Genomic DNA, 18,355 nt, shown 5'->3' on the forward strand with positions numbered 1-18,355 from the left:
GGGCTGGAGGGGGCACGAATGGGGAGTGAGGGCTCCAGGTACACGGTGACCCTTGGGGACCGAGATATTCTGCAACAATATTCTGTGCCGTGGTTCACAGCGTCGTGAGCGTACCCCGTGCTCAGGAATTGCACAACATAAAATAAATAAATTTTTATTGAAGATTAATGTGGATTTTAAACAAACCATGAACAAATAATGTACCACTTAAAAGGTAGAGGAGAGAAAGGATAAGGGAGAAGAGGAACAGTCATTCTGGTGGAGGGGTCGGGGACTGGGACTGGAGCAACAATTAGAAATACAAGAAACACCCCTCGAAGGCCTTTGAGCCCTTGATTTGTGGCCGGAATCCATAGGGGAACAAGGGCGGTGGCAGGAACACTGTCGGGAGCAGAAGCAGGAACCAGCTGACTCTGTTCAGGTGCTTGCTGTCCCAGCACAGGTCCCAGGTCACCTGCTGGCTCTCCAGCCCCTGCAGGAGTCGCTCCAGACACCACCCCTGCCTGCAGAGCCTCGGAGGCCCCCGATGCTGTTGGGCCAGGATTTGGAGCCACACCGGCTTCTGCTCCTGCCCCGGACTCTTGAGAAGGAAACAGAGTGATGGTTACAGCGGCTCCAAGGCCTCAGGGTGAGAGGAGGGAAGGTCCCTGCCCCCCCCAGCGATGGCCTCTCCAGGGGCCTTTGCAGAGACACAACTCACCGCGGAGCCTCCCCGAGAAGCCGCGACCAGGAACCCACACCAGGACCTCTGCGCCCTGCAGTCCACAGCCCGGGCTCTCAGTCTCTGCTCCTGGCCCCACAGCAGCCCCCGGGCGCTCCTCATGGGTGGCCCAGCACCGCCCTGGTCCCATGAACACACATCTCCCACCCCCAGCCTTCTCACCCTCAGGCTCTGGCTCCGGGGGCTCCGGGTCCTGATCCCAGGACCCGTGAACCAGGACCCTGTGGTGGGGCCGGGGCGGTGAAGGAGGCCTTCCCAGGTCATCTCCAGGCTCTGCTTCCCAAGACCTCCCTGCAGCCACTCTCTCCCTCGGTCCAGGGTGGCCCTCCTGGGTGACGGGGCACATGCACAACTCTGTAGGGCAGGTGTATCGGGATTCGGCCAGACGTTTCACGATTGCATCGGTTGATTTCTGTAAAGACAGTGACCCGCGGCCGTCCCGGAGACATCACAGCCCCACCCAGTCATCCGCAGAGTCCTTCCACCCTCTCCACCTGTGGCTCCCAGATCGGACTCAGACCTGAATGTGCACAGAAATGCCCCTGGGACACAGTGACATCCACCAGCAGGGCTCGGGATGAACCTCGAGGACAAGAGGGCCACCCCAGCAGACCCTGTCCCTCCCAACCAGCCTTGACCGAGTGTGAGCCTGACCCGCCCACCAGGCATCTGACCCCTTCATCAGTCTGCCCCTGCTCGGGTGGGCCTTCCACACGACCCCTCCTTCCACACACACACACACACACACACACACACGGGGGGGGACACGGGGCCGCACAGGTCAGATCAGAGCGGTGTCGGGCTGGACTGGATGTCTCTGGGTCTCCCTGTGTTACCTTTGGGTCCCTGCAAGCTAGAGACCTCAGGCGTCCTGTGCACGACCTGACCCACTGTCTCCAGGGTCGGGAAGCGTCGCGGCCACGGGCTCCCCTGAGCTGGCAGCCGCGGGACACGGGCACACAACAGGAGAACATGTTCGTCAGGCGAAGGTGTCCCAACGAATGAGCCCAGTCGGGCGCTGTCTCCAGAACGTGGGTGCCTGGTGACCCGGGTTCTGAGTTCAATTGGGCTCTGTGACCAGGGAGGTGAGGTCACTTCCTGGGGTCCCTTTACCCGGCTTCCTGCTCCTACAAGAGCCCCTCCCAGGCTGCAAAGGGCTCCCCTCCACCCCATGCCCTGTCCCTACAGTGACATCAACACAGCCCAGACACGTCCCCGCGAGACCTGGTGCAGCCAGTGCCGTGGCTTTTGGGGCCACAGAGCTGGGTTCAGACCTGGGTTTTCCCCCTGAACAGTGCTGGGACCCTGCACAGACCCTGTGCCTCCCGGGGCCCCCCGGTCTCCCCGTCTGCACAGTGGGATCCTTGTGGCATCTACTTGTAGGAGCGCCATCAGGGAGCCACCTGTAGACACATCCCATGCCTACTATCCCATGAGGCTTGTGGGCACACGTGGCCATGGAAGGATGAGGAAGGGGTGGGCCTGGCACGGAACACAGGAGAGGGCCGAATGGAGGCTCCTTGAGGTCATGGCCTCCTGCTCAGCCTAGACCCAGGTGTGTGCTGACGCCTAGGGCACCTGGACCCCAGCTTCCGGCTGGGCTCGGGGACGGAGACCAGAGTGTGTCCCTGTGTCCTGTAGCTCTACACAACTCACCCTGTCCCTCCCAGTCACCCTTGACCTGGGGGGTGAACATGACCCTCCCATCAGCCTGCTCCTGCTCTCGGCGGGTTCCCCCACACGTCCCATCCTTACAAGCACACACAGCCTCACACACACTCACAGACACAGGGAGGCTCATGCGACTCACAAGTCGGATCAGGGCCGTGTCAGGCTAGACCGGCCAGTCCTGGGCCTCCCGGTGTCACCTTTGCATCCCTCCAGGCATGTGACCAGAGGCTTCAGGGGTGAGACTGGACCCACCGTCTGCAAGTGGGAAAAGGCTGTCCCTGTGGGCTTTCCTGAGACCACAGCCTCCAGATATCAGGACACAGCGGGAGAACACGTTACGCATTCGAAGGTCTCCAACCACGGGAGCTGAGTGGGGTGCTTCTCTAGAATGAGGGTGCCTGTGATACACACGGGGGCATCTTGGGGATCCCCTGGCCATCGGCCTGGTGTGGCTCCCCTCATGGGCATGTTCCCTGGAGACAATGTCCCCGCCCCACACCACGTTTCTCCCCCACCGCCTGTCACCTCCAGGGTCCACTCTTCCTTTGACCCTCACGCGGGTGGTTAGTTACTGGGGGGCAGGGGAATGTATTTCCACGCAATTGCGTGGACCTGTGCCCACTCGGGGATGCCCAGAGGAAAGGACCCCACACGGGATGGGTTCAGTGCTCCTCCAGGATCTTAGAGGCTCTCATTCCCTCGAAAACCCCCTGGGAAAGTGAAGCCCTGGCCTAGGAGCCCGAAACCTCCCCCAGCCCCTCTAGGTTCTGCTCACCTGGCGGGTCCCCGGCCAGTCCCTGCCTCTCCTGGCCTCAGTTTCCCGACTGTTCCATGAGCGCTTGGAGGAGGAGCTTCACCAGTCCGGCTAGAGTGGCCCCTGGCTCCCACCTTTGGGCAGGTTGTGGCGAGGGAGCCTTGGGGGCGGGGAGGTGCTCCCACCAAAGGTCGAGGCAGGTGGAGCCTGCACACGTGCACCGGGACCATGGGACTGCACGCACGGAACCACCTCGGGGCAGGAGCCCACGACACCTGGGGTCGCACGTATCCGATCTCCACCGCCCGCTCAGTGACCCTCATATCCTCTTAGGCCTGGGGCCACGGCCACTACACCCAAGCAGAGCAGCTGGACGCAGCGGGTATGGAGACACGGAGGCAAGAGGGAAACGAGACAGACCCCCACCCTGCTGACCTGGCCCCCACACTCCACTCCACTGTTCATCCGGGCGCCTGGCTGAGCAGGGGGAGGGTAGGTGGACACCAGTCTGGGCAGGGAGAGGTCAGTCTGCCTTTCCCTCCTCCCCATCCCCTCCCCGTGCCTTCCTGAGAGCCCCCTCCCCCCACAAGCTCCCCGACTTCGGACACCTTCACCTCCCTGCTTTCATCCCCCACACACCCACCGGCGGTGGGAGCCGCCGACCCCATCTGCAAAAAGAGCACCGAGGTCCCAGAAGCTGGCATAGAGCTTGCGTGTCACAGGACTCTGACGTGGCCCCGCTGTGGGTGTGAGCCTGGGTCGCTCTGACCCGAAGCCTGGGCTTTCGCAGGACCCCGAGGAGGTGACCTCTGAAGCCAGCCTTAGAGATGAGGGTGCTCTGGATGGGAGCCATGGAGCGGGGCAGTGGTAGCAGGGGGCTCGAGGGGCAGGGATGGTGGGCTCCCTGGGGGAGGAAAACACTAGGGAGGGGCGAGGGGTACACCCTGGGGAGGGCATCTGGCCCAGTTCACTCGGGGCTCGGACGTCAGGTAAGGAGTCGGGGGTCACCGCAGCTTGCCAGGCGCAGGGGACGTGACCAGGCAGTGTCGTCAGAGCCACGGCATCCTAGATGTGGAGGGAGCTCGCGGGCTTGGTATTTGCCCCCAGGCAAGCATGGATTCCCAGGCACCGGCCTGGGAGGATGATGTTGCCTCAGTCTCCTCCTCTGTAGAGCAGAGCAGGTCGTCGCCTCCCCCCGGGGCTGGATTCCTTGGCAGGTCCAGAGATGGTCTCCTGTCAGAGGAGTTGTTCAAGTGAGGTCTGTACCCGGAGAGATCTCGGTGAGGGGACCAAGGACGCGCCCCCTGCCAGCTCGGCGGATGCTCTCGTCCAACCTCCTGATCGTCACGTCCAGGCCGGTACCAGTGATGCGGTGTCGCCCGCCGGCTGGGGGGACAGGGGCAGTGAGGAGCTGTGCTTGCGGACCCTGAGACACAGAGGTCGTGAGCACCTAAGGCTGCCCTGGGGCGTGTGAAGGCTGAGGTTGAGCTGACGCCTGATGTCTCTGGGAAGTACCAGGAGGACAGCCCGGGCCCTGGGCTCGGGGGTCCCTATCCACCCCGTCCCTGTGAGGCTGTGACCTCTGGGCATCTCCAGAAAGGCACGTACACACACACACACACACACACACACATTCTGACTGTCTAACTGGAGATCAGAGGGGAGTCCACACTGGGAGGGGGTGGGTAATACGGGGGAAAGAAGAGAAAGGCTGGAAGCAGTGGGGCCATGGGGCAGGGACATCAGGATTCCTGGCAATAGCCTGGGACCCACACATAGGGAGGGCAGATGTGCCGGCTGAGGGTCACAGGTCCCCAAGGTGTCCAGGAGGATTGGCAGGAACTAGGGAAGACGGGGTCTGGGGTCCTGTGTCTCCCACGCTGGGCCCCTGGAGCTAGGAAGTGTGGATGGGGCTACAGCACAGAAGGACTCAGCTTCCTCCTCCTCCTAAACTGGGCTGCGTAGACAGTATCCAAGAGTCCCACAGGCTCATAGATGAGTCTGTGTCCTGGGATCTTCATCCCTGGCCCACTGTTCTCCCCTCCTGGGAAAATGCTTCCTATTCCCTCAAAGTCCTTATGAGCAGAGGGCAGCCTGGGGGCTTGGAAGATGGAGGACCTGGGTGGGCAGCACGTGGCTGAGCAGCGGACCCTGGTGTGGGGACCGAGGTCAAGACCCTCCTTGTCGGAGCCCCGGGGCCTCATTAGAAAGGGCTTCCGGAGGTAGTGCCCTGGCTGGGGTGAGGAAACCTTCGGAATGAACGGGGCACCGGGACGGGAGAGATGGAACGGGGGACAAGGGAGGCTCCTGAAGTCCTCACATCGCCCCTGGAGCCCGCAGGTCCTGCCCCTGTGCCCCCCTAGGGCCAGGGAGGGCTGTTGCCTGGACTAAACCCAAACAAAGGTGTGTGTTTTGTTTTCTGGTTTCCCTGCCTGGGGCTGTCATGCCGGTGCTGACCACCAGGGGGCAGGCTGTGTCCACTGTGGTCAGTGAAGCCTCTGGAGCGGGAAGGGACGCTCAGGGGTCAAGCTGGGCGTCCCCTGCCCCCAACCCAACATGTACCTCTTACTATTAGTCTGCATGTCCACAGCGTGAGCTGCTCAGAGGCAGGTAGGGACTCTGATGTCCTCTCTGGACGCATTCAGCTCCTGTGCCTCTCACCCTGAGCAGGGGATGTGTTGGGCCCGGGGACCAGAGTCAAAGGTCCCGTGAGGTCCCAGCCCTCCAGAAGCTCACAGCCCAGAGGGGGAGGTGCATCAAGGCACAAGAGCGAATCCGTGTGAAAGGAAAGACCAACACTGTCGGGAAATGAAGCAGGGTGAAGGAGGGCGGCCAGGGGCCCCTGGGTGGGGACTCACAGGCCTCCAGGGTGGCCCTGATGCTGGGACCCAGAAGGACAAGAGGAGCCAGTCCCACACACGTCTGCAAGCAGTGTGCTGCGGGGACGAGCAAAGCTGCAGAGACTCGGAGGCACAGAGGGCTTGTCGGGAGAGGAGCTGAGGAGGAGCCAGTGTGGCCGGAGAGAGCTCGGGAGGGAGGAGGGCAGGCCCGGGCCCCAGCCTGGAGGATGGGCTGTTGTCTGTGCTGGGGGACACATTCACCTTACTTGGACCACCTCACACTTTCTGTGCCAGTCTCCCGGCTCGGCTCGGCTGGGAGCCTCAGCCCCACGGTCACCCAGGAGGCCAGGGCTGCAGCCTCAGCTGAGGCTCGACTGGGCCAGGGTCCGCCTCCGAGACCGCGACCGGGCACGTGCTCTTGGCAGGATTCGGCTGGGACTGGGGGGGTCTCAGGACTTCTGTTTCTCAACCCGGACCCTCTGCAGGTTCTTGGCACTGGGCCTCCTGGGGCAGCTCATGTTATCTGCTCTTGCTTCGTCAGAGAGAGACACACACACAGACACACACACTGACACAGAGACAGAGGATGGACCCCGGAGCAAAGGAACCCGGAGAAACCACAGTCTTTCATGAACCAGCTTGGAAGTGACACCCATCGTTATATTCTCTTCCTCAGAACCGGTCACACGGGCCTTCCACCGGGGAGGGGGGAGATGTCATGAGGATACAAGAAGCTGTGTTAGTAAAAGAGGGCACATGTCAGAGATAGAGACCCTTGTACGTGCTGTGACGCCACAGTCTGACGCCAGCCAGGACAGGGCTGGTCCTCCCGTGGCCCAATCACAAACTGGGAGATGCAGAAGGCCGGACGGTCACACAACAGAGGGGAGAGCATCCCTCACGACCCAGGGCCAGAACGGTTCACAGGCCTCTGGGCCAAATAATGCTCCAAATCAGTGCGTTCCCCGGGATGGAGGCCAGACACGTCCCACTCCAAGATGTGGCGACCCCCATGGGAGCAGGCGTCAGATATGCGGGACGTCCCAGGGAGGGACTCGGGCAAGTGAGACCCGAGGGAGGCAGCGGTGGTCGCCTTCAGACGGGCAGGTTTCTGGTCTGGGGACCAGCAGCCCAGGTGACAAGGTGAGGAAGCAGAGGTCCCCAGAGACAGGTGTGACGGGCTCCCGTCTCCGGGAGAGAGTCCTCAGGCAGAGAGGAGGGACCGGGGGCTCCAGGGGGACCCTGCCAGCCTGCCGGGAAACCGCCCGTCCTTCTGCAGGTGCACTCAGGTGGCAGAGGGGACCTGAACGGGACAGCGGTGTGTGGACGGCCTCGCTTTCCCCATCCAAGGCCAACGTCCTCTGCAGCACTTGCCACACCGCCCCGCATCTCAAAGCAAAGTGGTCTCTTCACTCAGGTTCCCTGGTGCACATCCAGGACAAGGATGCCTCCCGGGAAGAAAGAGGAGAGCCGGCGGGGCTCACCCAGCCTGGGGGCCCTGGCACACAAGCTGGCACTCGGCCTGTGGACCACGGCCCTCTCCTGCCCCCACCGGCACCGTCTGCCCTCTGTCCCCTGACCCCACCTCCCAGGAGATGAATTCAGCCCGAGGACCGCCTCGGGGCCGGCCTGGGAAGAGCTGGGTGGAAGGACAGGTGAGGGAAGACACAAGGGGTGTTCTCGACTCCCAAATCTGACGACCGAAGTCTGGGAGGCGAGAGGAAGATGGGAAGAAATGCAGGGTGTGCATTTGCACGTCTTCCTAATAGGAGAGGTGGGTGGGTGACCCAGGGACTCGGGCGGAGACCTGACGCCTTCAAGGGAGCCGGGAGGAGGATCCGAGAGAACCAGAGCAAACCCACAAAAGCACAGGGGCGGCGGGAGGTGCCGGAGACATACGTGTGCGGGTCCTCCAGGGCCCCCACCCTTCGCTCTATGTGTGTGTGCGTGCGTGTGTGTGTGTGTGAGTGTGTGAGTGTGTACGATCGTTAAAAACCTTGGTGAATATGGCTTACGTGTCTTCTTAGGGTGAGGAGGGCCATGGGGACGGCGCTCCCCCTTGCTGGCTGTGGCTGAGAGGCCGTACCACCTCCTGGGTGGGGTCCGGGGCTCGCTTTTGGGATCCAGGTGCGTGCACACAGCGGGGAGCAGACAGGGTGCTGAGGGCAGGCATGGACGCATCCACAAAGGAACAAGGACAGAAGCGGTTTCTGTCAATGACAGCACCTTACGCATATCAATTCATCTGGTTATTCGAGAGAAGGTAAACGTCCACTACGTTGCGGGAAGGTTCTGGGGACTTGGACTGAGAGCAATGAGCCAACCTACTTCCTGCTCGCATGGAGCTGACTGGAGCAGGGAGGGGTTCACTGAGGACTTCTGGTGACAGCCATGTGGTCTCGCTGGGATCAGCGGGCTCGTCCAGCAGCTTACGACCAAGCCAACTGAGGCCCGCGGTGGAGGGGCTATGCCCCAGCTACCCCGGAGAAGCAAGCCTCCGTTCCCTTGGCCTGTCCTTAGATTTCCCATCTGTCAAATGGGCGTGTAGGGAAACAGGCCCCAAGTTTGTCCGTGAACTTGGTCTCGACTCTTCCGGGCAGATGAGGAAGAACTTCCTGGTGGTCGGTCTCCCCACTGGTAACTCCAGGAGAGGGGTTGACATCACCAAGGGGATGGGGCGGCACCCCCGGGGGAATGGCTAGGGATCCTTCTCTGGTTAGCGGCCAAGCTGGACTGGGAGCCCTGGCCTCCAAACTCCGTCCTCAACCTCCCTACCACCCAGATCCTCCCGCTTGATCCCTTGCTGTGACCTCCGCCTGACATCCCGGAGGAGGCCCGGGAATGGCTCCTACAAGGGAGGGGCTCTGTGGTCGAGCATGTCTTAGAACCCTGGAAGGAGCAGGAAGACAGGGCTCCCCGGACCTTAATCTCCAAGGGCAGGTGGAGGCAGGGCCTCTAGCCCAGTGAGTGCATGCACCTCCCTTTTCTTACCGGAGGGCAGAACCTCCTGTCTGGAGCAAGGGCCAGCGTTTTCCCGGGAGCCCAGCAGACGGCTCTGGAAAGCTCAGGGTAGACCCAGACATCCATGTCACGCCCCGCGGGGCCTCGGTACCGGGACCGGGCGACAACAGGAGACGTGTCTCTGTGGACAGATGCCAGGTCTCAGGCCACCTGCCACGGGCTCTGCCCTCGAAGTTCTGGGTGACCTTGGACAAAACCTCAGTGTTCCCTGCTATAAAAGGAGCGATGGGTTCCTCATGGGCTCATCAAGCTGTGCTTCTGGGCTTGGGGGTCGGGCCTCTAGGGGGCCGTGGACGTTCGGGGAGTCCACGCTTCATCCCGGTGTCACCCTGAGCAGCTCTGTCCTGTGTTTGCCACACAGGGCTTCTGCCTTAGGTACCGTCGGGACAACATATGCCCGCCCCCATATAGGTGAGGTTTAAAAACGTAAGGGCAGGTGAGTGCTGGGCCAAGCCTGTCCCTCCGGGTCTCTGTTCCTCTGTTCCTTGTTGTCCTGTGCGCTCAGGGGGGATCAGTGGGTATGCAGTCTGGTTGCTCAGTCTACAGGAGTCCAGCTGAACCTGCGGGTCATTCTTTTACCAAATCCCATCGTCCCGCACTCGCTAAGTCCAGGCCTCGACCCACAGCCCCCATCCAGTCCCTGAACCCACGCGGTCATGGGGAGCAAATCTGCAAGCTCTTCTGAGACCAGCAGGCCGGGACCCCAGGAGCAGACCCAGGGAGAGGAGAGGGCTCCCCCTGCAATCGGCAGAGGAGCTGAGGGGGGGGCAAGGGGCCCAGACCCACATGTGAACGAGGGCATGTTCGGAGGGCCTTGTGTGCCCAGCGGGCTCACCCTGGGCTGGAGAGAAGGCCTTGCACTTTGGAGAAGGCGGGGAGGGACGAAGGTCCAGCCTCCCTCATCCACTGTGGGGGTTGGGGTCGCCTTGCCGTTCAGGCTCCACAGGCTGGGACCTGGGGCAGGTGGTCTGGACCTTCTGGACTCGTGCTTCCTTGCAGGGACATGTGCAGCGGCCTCCCTCGCAGACTCGCCAGAGGGGACACAGCGCAGGAAGATTCAGACCCTGCAAAGGAAGATGCCACGTGGGGGACCCTGTAGGGTCATGCTCACTGAAGAGGTCACAGTGCTCGGCACATGGCAGGCACCTGAGATCCCTGGCTGAATTAGGGAAGGAGGGAGGGAGTGAAACCACAGTAGCAGGGTCCACACCAGGTCAGGTCAGAGGGTGTCACAGCTTGGGCCCTGGAAGGGGGCACAGGACACGTCCGTCTGTCCCTCCAGTGCTGACCTTCCTCCACATGGGCCCTGCTGACCTCCTGGATCATGTCTACCTCCTCCGCAAACAACGCTGAGTGTTCTCAGAAGGGGGAGAGCAGGCAGGGGCCAAGGACGGGCTTCTGGAATCCTGTGCCCTGGGGGACTCTGGGACAGCCTTCCAGGTGGCCCTTTGTGTCCTCCAGGCACCAGGCCACGATTCCACCTCATGTCTCAGGGAATGCGACAACCCATCTACAAGGCCCGTTACGTCCCCATGTCACAGATGGGGACACCGATGCTAATAGCACAGCCTGAGTCACTAGTAAGACGAGCTGGGTCAGGAAGCCCATCTCCTTGACTTTGGATTGTCCTACCCGCAGGCGTGCATCTTGGCGTCCTGGGGCTCGGGGTGCCTCCTCCTGGGGGATCCCACCACCCGCCGAGGGCCCCTACCCACTGAATATGGGGAGCAGAGCTGACCAACCTGCCTGGGGCCCCACATGGGGCTGGGGAAGGGCTGACTCCGGGCTCTGGGGGCTCTCCCAGTATTGGGCCAGCCGGTCCCCTGCAGGACGAGGACTTCTCGCTGGGGATCGGCTGGGGCCTCTGCTTCCTCACGTTGTCACCTGGGCTGGCAGTCCCCAGACCAGAAACCTGCCCCTCTGAAGGTGACCACCGCTGCCTCCCTCGGGTCTCACTTGCCCGAGTCCCTCCCCGGGACGGCCCGCATCTCTGACGCCTGCTCCCGTGGGGGTCGCCTCCCCTTGGACTGGGACGGGTCTGGCCTCCATCCCGGGGAACGCACTGGCTTTGGTGCAAAATTTGGCCCAGAGGCCTGTGAACCTTTCTTGCGCTGGGTCGTGAGGGATGCTCTCCCCTCTGTGGTGTGACCATCCGGCCTTCAGCATCTCTGGTTTCTGTTTGGGCCACGGGAGGACCAGCCGTGTCCTCTCTGGCGTCAGGCTGTGGTGTCACGGCACAAACAGGGGTCTCCACCCCGAGACCATTGTCACCGAAGGGGCCTCCTTTTCCCCCCTAATCTTTAATCCATTGTGATTTCAATATCAAAGGAGAAAAAGTCTATTTCCAACGACCACAAAGTACAAAAATGAATCTGTCCCATCTGAAAAGTCGGTGCGGACCCAAAGGTACCTCTTACAAGATTCCACTTGAAGGAAACCTCCAGACTAGGTAACGGAACACGGAGAGAAAGCAGACTGGGGGTTCCCAGGGGCTGGAGGGGGCACGAAAGGGGAGTGAGGGCTCTGGGGACACGGTGACCCTTGGGGATCGAGATATTCTGCAGCAAAACTCTGTGGCGAGGTTCACAGCATTCGGAGCGTACCCAGTGCTCAGGAATTGCACAACGTAAAATAAATAAAACGTTTTATTGAAGATTAATATAGATTATAACTAATGAACAAATAACATAACAGCTAAAAAATAGAAGAGAAAAAGGATAAGGGAGAAGAGGAAGAGACATTTTGGTGGGGGGTCGGGGTCAGGGATTGGAGAATAAATTTGAAATAAAATATAATAAACAAAAAGTAAAATAAGATAAAAAAAGCACCCTGTATAGGTCTTCAACCCCTTGATTTTTGGCCGACATCCATGTGGGATCAAGGGCAGTGGCAGGGGCGGGGAGAAGGGCGATGGCAGGAGCAGTGTTGGGAGCAAAAGCGGGAACAGTGGAACCAGCAGAAGCAGGACCCAGCTGACTCTGCTCAGGTGCCCGCTGTCCCCGCACAGGTCCCAGGTCACCTGCTGGCTCCCGGGCCCCTGCAGGAGTCGCTCCAGATACCACGCCTGCCTGCAGAGACGCCGAGGCCCCTGATGCCTTTGGGCCGGGCTCTGGAGCCGACCCGGCTTCTGCTCCTGCATCGGACTCTTGAGAAGAAAACAGAGTGATGGTTGCAGCGGCTCCAAGGCCTCAGGGTGAGAGGAGGGAAGGTCCCCCACCCCCGCCCCGCGCCGGCCTCTCCAGGGGCCTTTGCAGAGACACAACTCACCCCGGAGCCTCCCCGAGAAGCCGCGGCCAGGAGCCCACACGAGGACCTCTGCGCCCTGCAGTCCGCAGCCCGGGGCTCTCAGTCCGCTCCTGGCCCCACACCAGCCCCCGGGGGCTCCTCCCAGGGTGGCCCCGCACCACCCGGGCCCCGTGCACCCCCATCGCCCACCCCCAGCCTTCTCACCCTCGGGCTCTGACTCCGAGGACTCCAAGTACCGGTCCCGGGACCAGTGAACGAAGACCTTACGGCGGGGCCGGGGCGCTGGAGGAGGCCTTCCCAGGCCAACTCCAGGCCCTGCTTCCCAAAACCTCACTGAAGCCACTCTCTCCACGGGTCCAGCGTGGCCCTCCTGGGCGACGGGGCACACGCACAACTCTGTAGGGCAGGTGAATCGGGATTCTGCCAATCGTTTCCCGATTTCATCGGTTGATTTCTGTAAAGACAGTGACCCGCGGACGGCCCGGACACATCACAGCCCCGCCCCGCCCCCTCAGTGTCCTTCCCCCCTCTCCCCCTGCAGCTCTCAGATCGGACACAGACCTGAGTGTGCACAGACCTGCACCCGGAGCACAGTGACATCCACCTACAGGGCTCGGGATGAACACTGGGGACAAGAGGGCCACCCCAGCACACCCTGTCCCTCCTAGCCAGCCTTGACCTTGAGTGTGAGCATGACCCACCCACCAGGCATCTGACCCCCTCATAAGCCTGCACCTGCTCAGGTGGGCTGTCCACATACGACCCCTCCTTCCACACACACACACACACACACACACACACACACACACGGTAGGGGACCTAGGGCCGCACAGGTCAGATCAGAGCGGTGTCGGGCTGGACTGGATGTCTCTAGGTCTCCCTGTGTTACCTTTGGGTCCCTGCGAGCTAGAGACCTGAGGCGTCCAGTGCACGACCTGACCCACTGTCTCCAGGGTTGGGAAGCGTCGCGGCCACGGGCTCCCCTGAGCTGGCAGCCGCGGGACACGGGCACACAACAGGAGAACATGTTCGTCAGGCGAAGGTGTCCCAACGAATGAGCCCAGTCGGGCGCTGTCTCCAGAACGTGGGTGCCTGGTGACCTGGGTTCAGAGTTCTGTTGGGCTCTGTGACCAGGGAGGTGAGGTCACTTCCTGGGGTCCCTTACCCGGCTTCCTGCTCCTACAAGAGCCCCTCCCAGGCTGCAAAGGGCTCCCCTCCACCCCATGCCCTGTCCCTACAGTGACACCAACACAGTCCAGACATGTCCCCGCCAGGCCTGGTGCAGCTGGTGCCGCGGCTTTGGGCCACAGAGCTGGGTTCAGACCTGGGTTTTCCCCCTGAACAGTGCTGGGACCCTGCATTGTGCCTCCCGGGGCCCCCGGTCACCCGTCTGCACAGTGGGGTCCTTGTGGCATCTACTTGTAGGGGCGCCATCAGGGAGCCACCTGTAGACACGTCCCGTGCCTGCTATTCCATGAGGCTTGTGGGCACACGTGCCCATGGAAGGATGAGGAAGGGGTGGGCCTGGCACAGAACACAGGAGAGGGCCGAGTGGAGTCTCCTTGAGGTCATGGCCTCCTGCTCAGCCTAGACCCAGGTGTGTGCCGACCCCTAGGGCACCTGGACCCCAGCTGCCGGCCGGGCTTGGGAACAGAGACTAGAGTGTGTCCCTGTGTCCTGTAGCTCTACACAACTCACCCTGTCCCTCCCAGTCACCCTTGACCTGGGGTTTGAACATGACCCTCCCATCAGCCTGCTCCTGCTCTCGGCGGGTTCCCCCACACGTCCCATCCTTACAAGCACACACAGCCTCACACACACTCACAGACACAGCGAGGCTCGTTCGACTCACAAGTCGGATCAGGGCCGTTTCAGGCTAGACCGGCCAGTCCTGGGCCTCCCGGTGTCACCTTTGCATCCCTCCCGGCACGTGACCAGAGGCTTCGGGGATGAGACCGGACCCACCGTCTGCAAGTGGGAAAAGGCTGTCCCTGTGGGCTTTCCTGAGACCACAGCCTCCAGATATCAGGACACAGCGGGAGAACACGTTACACATTCGAAGGTCTCCAACCACGGGAGCTGAGTGGGGTGCTTCTCTAGAATGAGGGTGCCTGTGATACACACGGGGGCATCTTGGGGATCCCCTGGCCATCGGCCTGGTGTGGCTCCCCTCATGGGCATGTTCCCTGGAGACAATGTCCCCGCCCCACACCACGTTTCTCCCCCACCGCCTGTCACCTCCAGGGTCCACTCATCCTTTGACCCCCACGCGGGTGGTTAGTTACTGGGGGGCGGGGGACTGTGTTTCCACGCAATTGCGTGGATCTGTGCCCACTCGGGGATGCCCAGAGGAAAGGACCCCACACGGGATGGGTTCAGTGCTCCTCCAGGATCTTAGAGGCTCTCATTCCCTCGAAAACCCCCTGGGAAAGTGAAGCCCTGGCCTAGGAGCCCGAAACCTCCCCCAGCCCCTCTAGGTTCTGCTCACCTGGTGGGTCCCCGGCCAGTCCCTGCCTCTCCTGGCCTCAGTTTCCCGACTGTTCCATGAGCGCTTGGAGGAGGAGCTTCGCCAGTCCGGCTAGAGTGGCCCCTGGCTCCCACCTTTGGGCAGGATGTGGCGCGGGAGGCTTGTGGGCGGGGAGGTGCTCCCACCAAAGGTCGAGGCAGGTGGAACCTGCACAGGTGCACCGGGACCATGGGACTGCGCGCACGGGACCACCTCGGGGCCACATTGTGGTCTCTGTCCCCGAGCCTGCCCGGCAGCTGGGGTCCAGGTGCCCTAGGGGTCAGCACACACCTGGGTCTGGGCTGAGCAGGAGGCCATGACCTCAAGGAGACTCCACTCGGCCCTCTCCTGGCTCCTGCCCGGTCTCACCTGTCCTCCCTGAGGGGCTCCAGGGCCCGGATCCAGGCCCCTGATGGCTGCTCGGGCTCCAGCCGGGAAAGATGTATGGCCTGTGGAGCAGCTGGACCTCTTGGGGCTGGAGGGAGGGCCGGCCACCGACGGGGCCTCGGCTGGGGAGGATACGTGCCTCTTGGGGTGAGGAATGGGCCGATACCCGGTCCCGGGGTCACGGCTCATGTATACAAAGGGCTGAAATCACTGAGTGCCCGGGGGATGCCCAGCTACAGTAGCCCCCTGACACTTGGTCATCCTGGATGTGGCCCCCGGCCTCCCCGGGCAGCTTGCCACCCTCTGACTGCTCACAGGGCTGCAGCCAGGCACAGGCTGGACCTCTGTCCAACGTCCTGCCAGGAAGACAAGGCGGAAGGAGGAAAGGAGAAGGGCAAGGGGAGGACCGACTTCTCCCTGCCCTGCGTTGGCCTCCACTGCTGCCTCCAGGAGCCCTGGCCCAGCCATGCCCCAGGGTCCATGCACCTGGACCCTGGGTGGAGTCTGCGGTCCAGGCCAGCTGGGTGGGGTGGGTGTAGTCACTGGCCATCATTTCCCCAGATGTCCAACCCACCTTGCCTCGCACCCTGAGGCCTGCCTGGCAGGGGCGGGCGTGGTTCTGAGGCTCAGGAGAGGTTTGGTTCCCAGAGCAGTTGGCAGAGGTGGGAATATGGGTGACCAGCCAGGTGGGGAGCGGTTGGATTCATGCACATCACCGGACCGTCTGGATCATCTACAGGTGCTGAGTGCGGGTCCCTGGCCACACCTGGCCTCCGCACGACCCACCCGGCCCTGTGGAGGGAGGCCTGTGTATCTGGGGCACCTCCCCTCCACCTACACCTGGGGGCGAGCCTGGGCGGTGGCCACACTGATGCACTTCCCCGTCTGACCCCCAGGGACAGAGGGACCCTGAGGAATGGCAAGGACTGGCCCAGGACAAGTGAGGTGTGCAGGGTCCAAGGAGCAGGGCTGGTCTCCAGTCCTAGGCCAGCCTCTACCCCCCCATGGGGCTCCGCCTGGGAATGAGAGCCCCTGAGATGCTCGGGGGTCCCTATCCACCCCGTCCCTGTGAGGCTGTGACCTCTGGGCATCTCCAGAAAGGCGCGTGCACACACACACAAACACACACACACACACACACACACACACACACACACACATTCTGACTGTCCCACTGGAGATCAGAGGGGAGTCCACACTGGGAGGGGGTGGATAATACGGGGGAAAGAAGAGAAAGGCTGGAAGCAGTGGGGCCATGGGGCAGGGACATCAGGATTCCTGGCAATAGCCCGGGACCCACAGCATAGGGAGGGCAAATGTGCCGGTTGAGGGTCAGGAGGTCCCCAAGGTGTCCAGGAGGAATGGCAAGAACTAGGGAAGACGGGGTCTGGGGTCCTGTGTCTACCACGCTGGGCCCCTGGAGCTAGGAAGTGTGGACGGGGCTAGAGCACAGAAGGACTCAGCTTCCTCCTCTTAAACTGGGCTGCGTCAACAGTGTCCCAAGGGTCCCACAGGCTCATAGATGAGTCTGTGTCCTGGGATCTTCATCCCTGGCCCTCTGTTCTCCCCTGCTGATAAAATGCTTCCTACTCCATCAAGGTCCTTCTGAGCAGAGGGCAGCCTGGGAGCTTGGAGGACCGAGGACCTGGGTGTGCAGCACGTGGCCGAGCAGTGGACCCTGGTGTGGGGACCGAGGTCAAGACCCTCCTTGATGGAGCCTCGGGTCCTCATTAGGAAGTAGTTCCCCAGGCAGTGCCCTGGCTGGGCCGAGGAGGCCTCATGAAGGAGCTGAGCACCAGGCCTGGGGAGGGACACGGGCCACAAGGGAGGCTTCTGAGGGTTGTCACCTGGACCCCGGAGCACACAGGCCCTGCTACTGCGAGACACACAGAGACAGACGGAGTCCGAGGCAGAGACAGAGAATGGACCCACGAGACAGGAAACCAGAAATTCCATGAATCGGCCCAGAAATGACACCCGGTCATCATATTCCAGCCCTTAGAACAATGGTCACACGGGCCATCCACCCGGGAGGGGAGGGGGTGACAGAGGCACGTGGGACCAGGAATCGGGAAGGCTGGGAGCCACAGTGGGGACCGCCCAGCTCGTAGGTCCAGACCAGGCGCTGGGACCCGAGCCCAAATGCAATGGAGCCCCTGGAGTGCGTGTCCGGTGGGCACAGGGTCTGAACGAGTTCACCTCCACCTTCCCCCGGGCCCGGGACCCAGGCAGGAGGGTGGCTGTGCCTGGACCCGGAGCAGACCTAAGCCCACGTGAGTGTGTTCCGTGCCAGGCCCACCTTTTCCTCATCCTTCCAAGGCCACGTGTGCCCACGAGCCTCATGGGATAGCAGGCATGGGACGTGTCTACAGGTGGCTCCCTGATGGTGTCCCTACAAGTAGATGCCAGAAGACCCCACTGTGCAGACGGGTGACCGGGGGCCCCGGGAGGCACAATGCAGGGTCCCAGCACTGTTCAGGGGGAAAACCCAGGTCTGAACCCAGCTCTGTGGCCCAAAGCCGCGGCACCAGCTGCACCAGGCCTGGCGGGGACATGTCTGGACTGTGTTGGTGTCACTGTAGGGACAGGGCATGGGGTGGAGGGGAGCCCTTTGCAGCCTGGGAGGGGCTCTTGTAGGAGCAGGAAGCCGGGTAAGGGACCCCAGGAAGTGACCTCACCTCCCTGGTCACAGAGCCCAACAGAACTCTGAACCCAGGTCACCAGGCACCCACGTTCTGGAGACAGCGCCCGACTGGGCTCATTCGTTGGGACACCTTCGCCTGACGAACATGTTCTCCTGTTGTGTGCCCGTGTCCCGCGGCTGCCAGCTCAGGGGAGCCCGTGGCCGCGACGCTTCCCAACCCTGGAGACAGTGGGTCAGGTCGTGCACTGGACGCCTCAGGTCTCTAGCTCGCAGGGACCCAAAGGTAACACAGGGAGACCTAGAGACATCCAGTCCAGCCCGACACCGCTCTGATCTGACCTGTGCGGCCCTAGGTCCCCTACCGTGTGTGTGTGTGTGTGTGTGTGTGTGTGTGTGTGGAAGGAGGGGTCGTATGTGGACAGCCCACCTGGGCAGGTGCAGGCTTATGAGGGGGTCAGATGCCTGGTGGGTGGGTCATGCTCACACTCAAGGTCAAGGCTGGCTAGGAGGGACAGGGTGTGCTGGGGTGGCCCTCTTGTCCCCAATGTTCATCCCGAGCCCTGTA

General features: G+C 62.1%; 1 long non-coding RNA gene across 1 annotated transcript; it reads right to left on the reverse strand.

Moving 5' to 3' along the window:
- Positions 1 to 3,754: 3,754 nt before the first annotated feature.
- LOC123592992 lies at positions 3,755 to 17,978 on the reverse strand. The gene is made up of 3 exons (XR_006710040.1): positions 17,879 to 17,978; positions 15,129 to 15,938; positions 3,755 to 4,532 (listed from the first exon to the last, which is right to left on the reverse strand). It is a non-coding gene; the product is annotated as an uncharacterized LOC123592992 (long non-coding RNA).
- Between the last annotated feature and the right edge of the window lie 377 nt (positions 17,979 to 18,355).

The sequence above is a fragment of the Leopardus geoffroyi genome, chromosome D4 (assembly GCF_018350155.1).
Source record: "Leopardus geoffroyi isolate Oge1 chromosome D4, O.geoffroyi_Oge1_pat1.0, whole genome shotgun sequence".
In the NCBI taxonomy this organism is placed as follows: Eukaryota; Metazoa; Chordata; class Mammalia; order Carnivora; family Felidae; genus Leopardus; species Leopardus geoffroyi.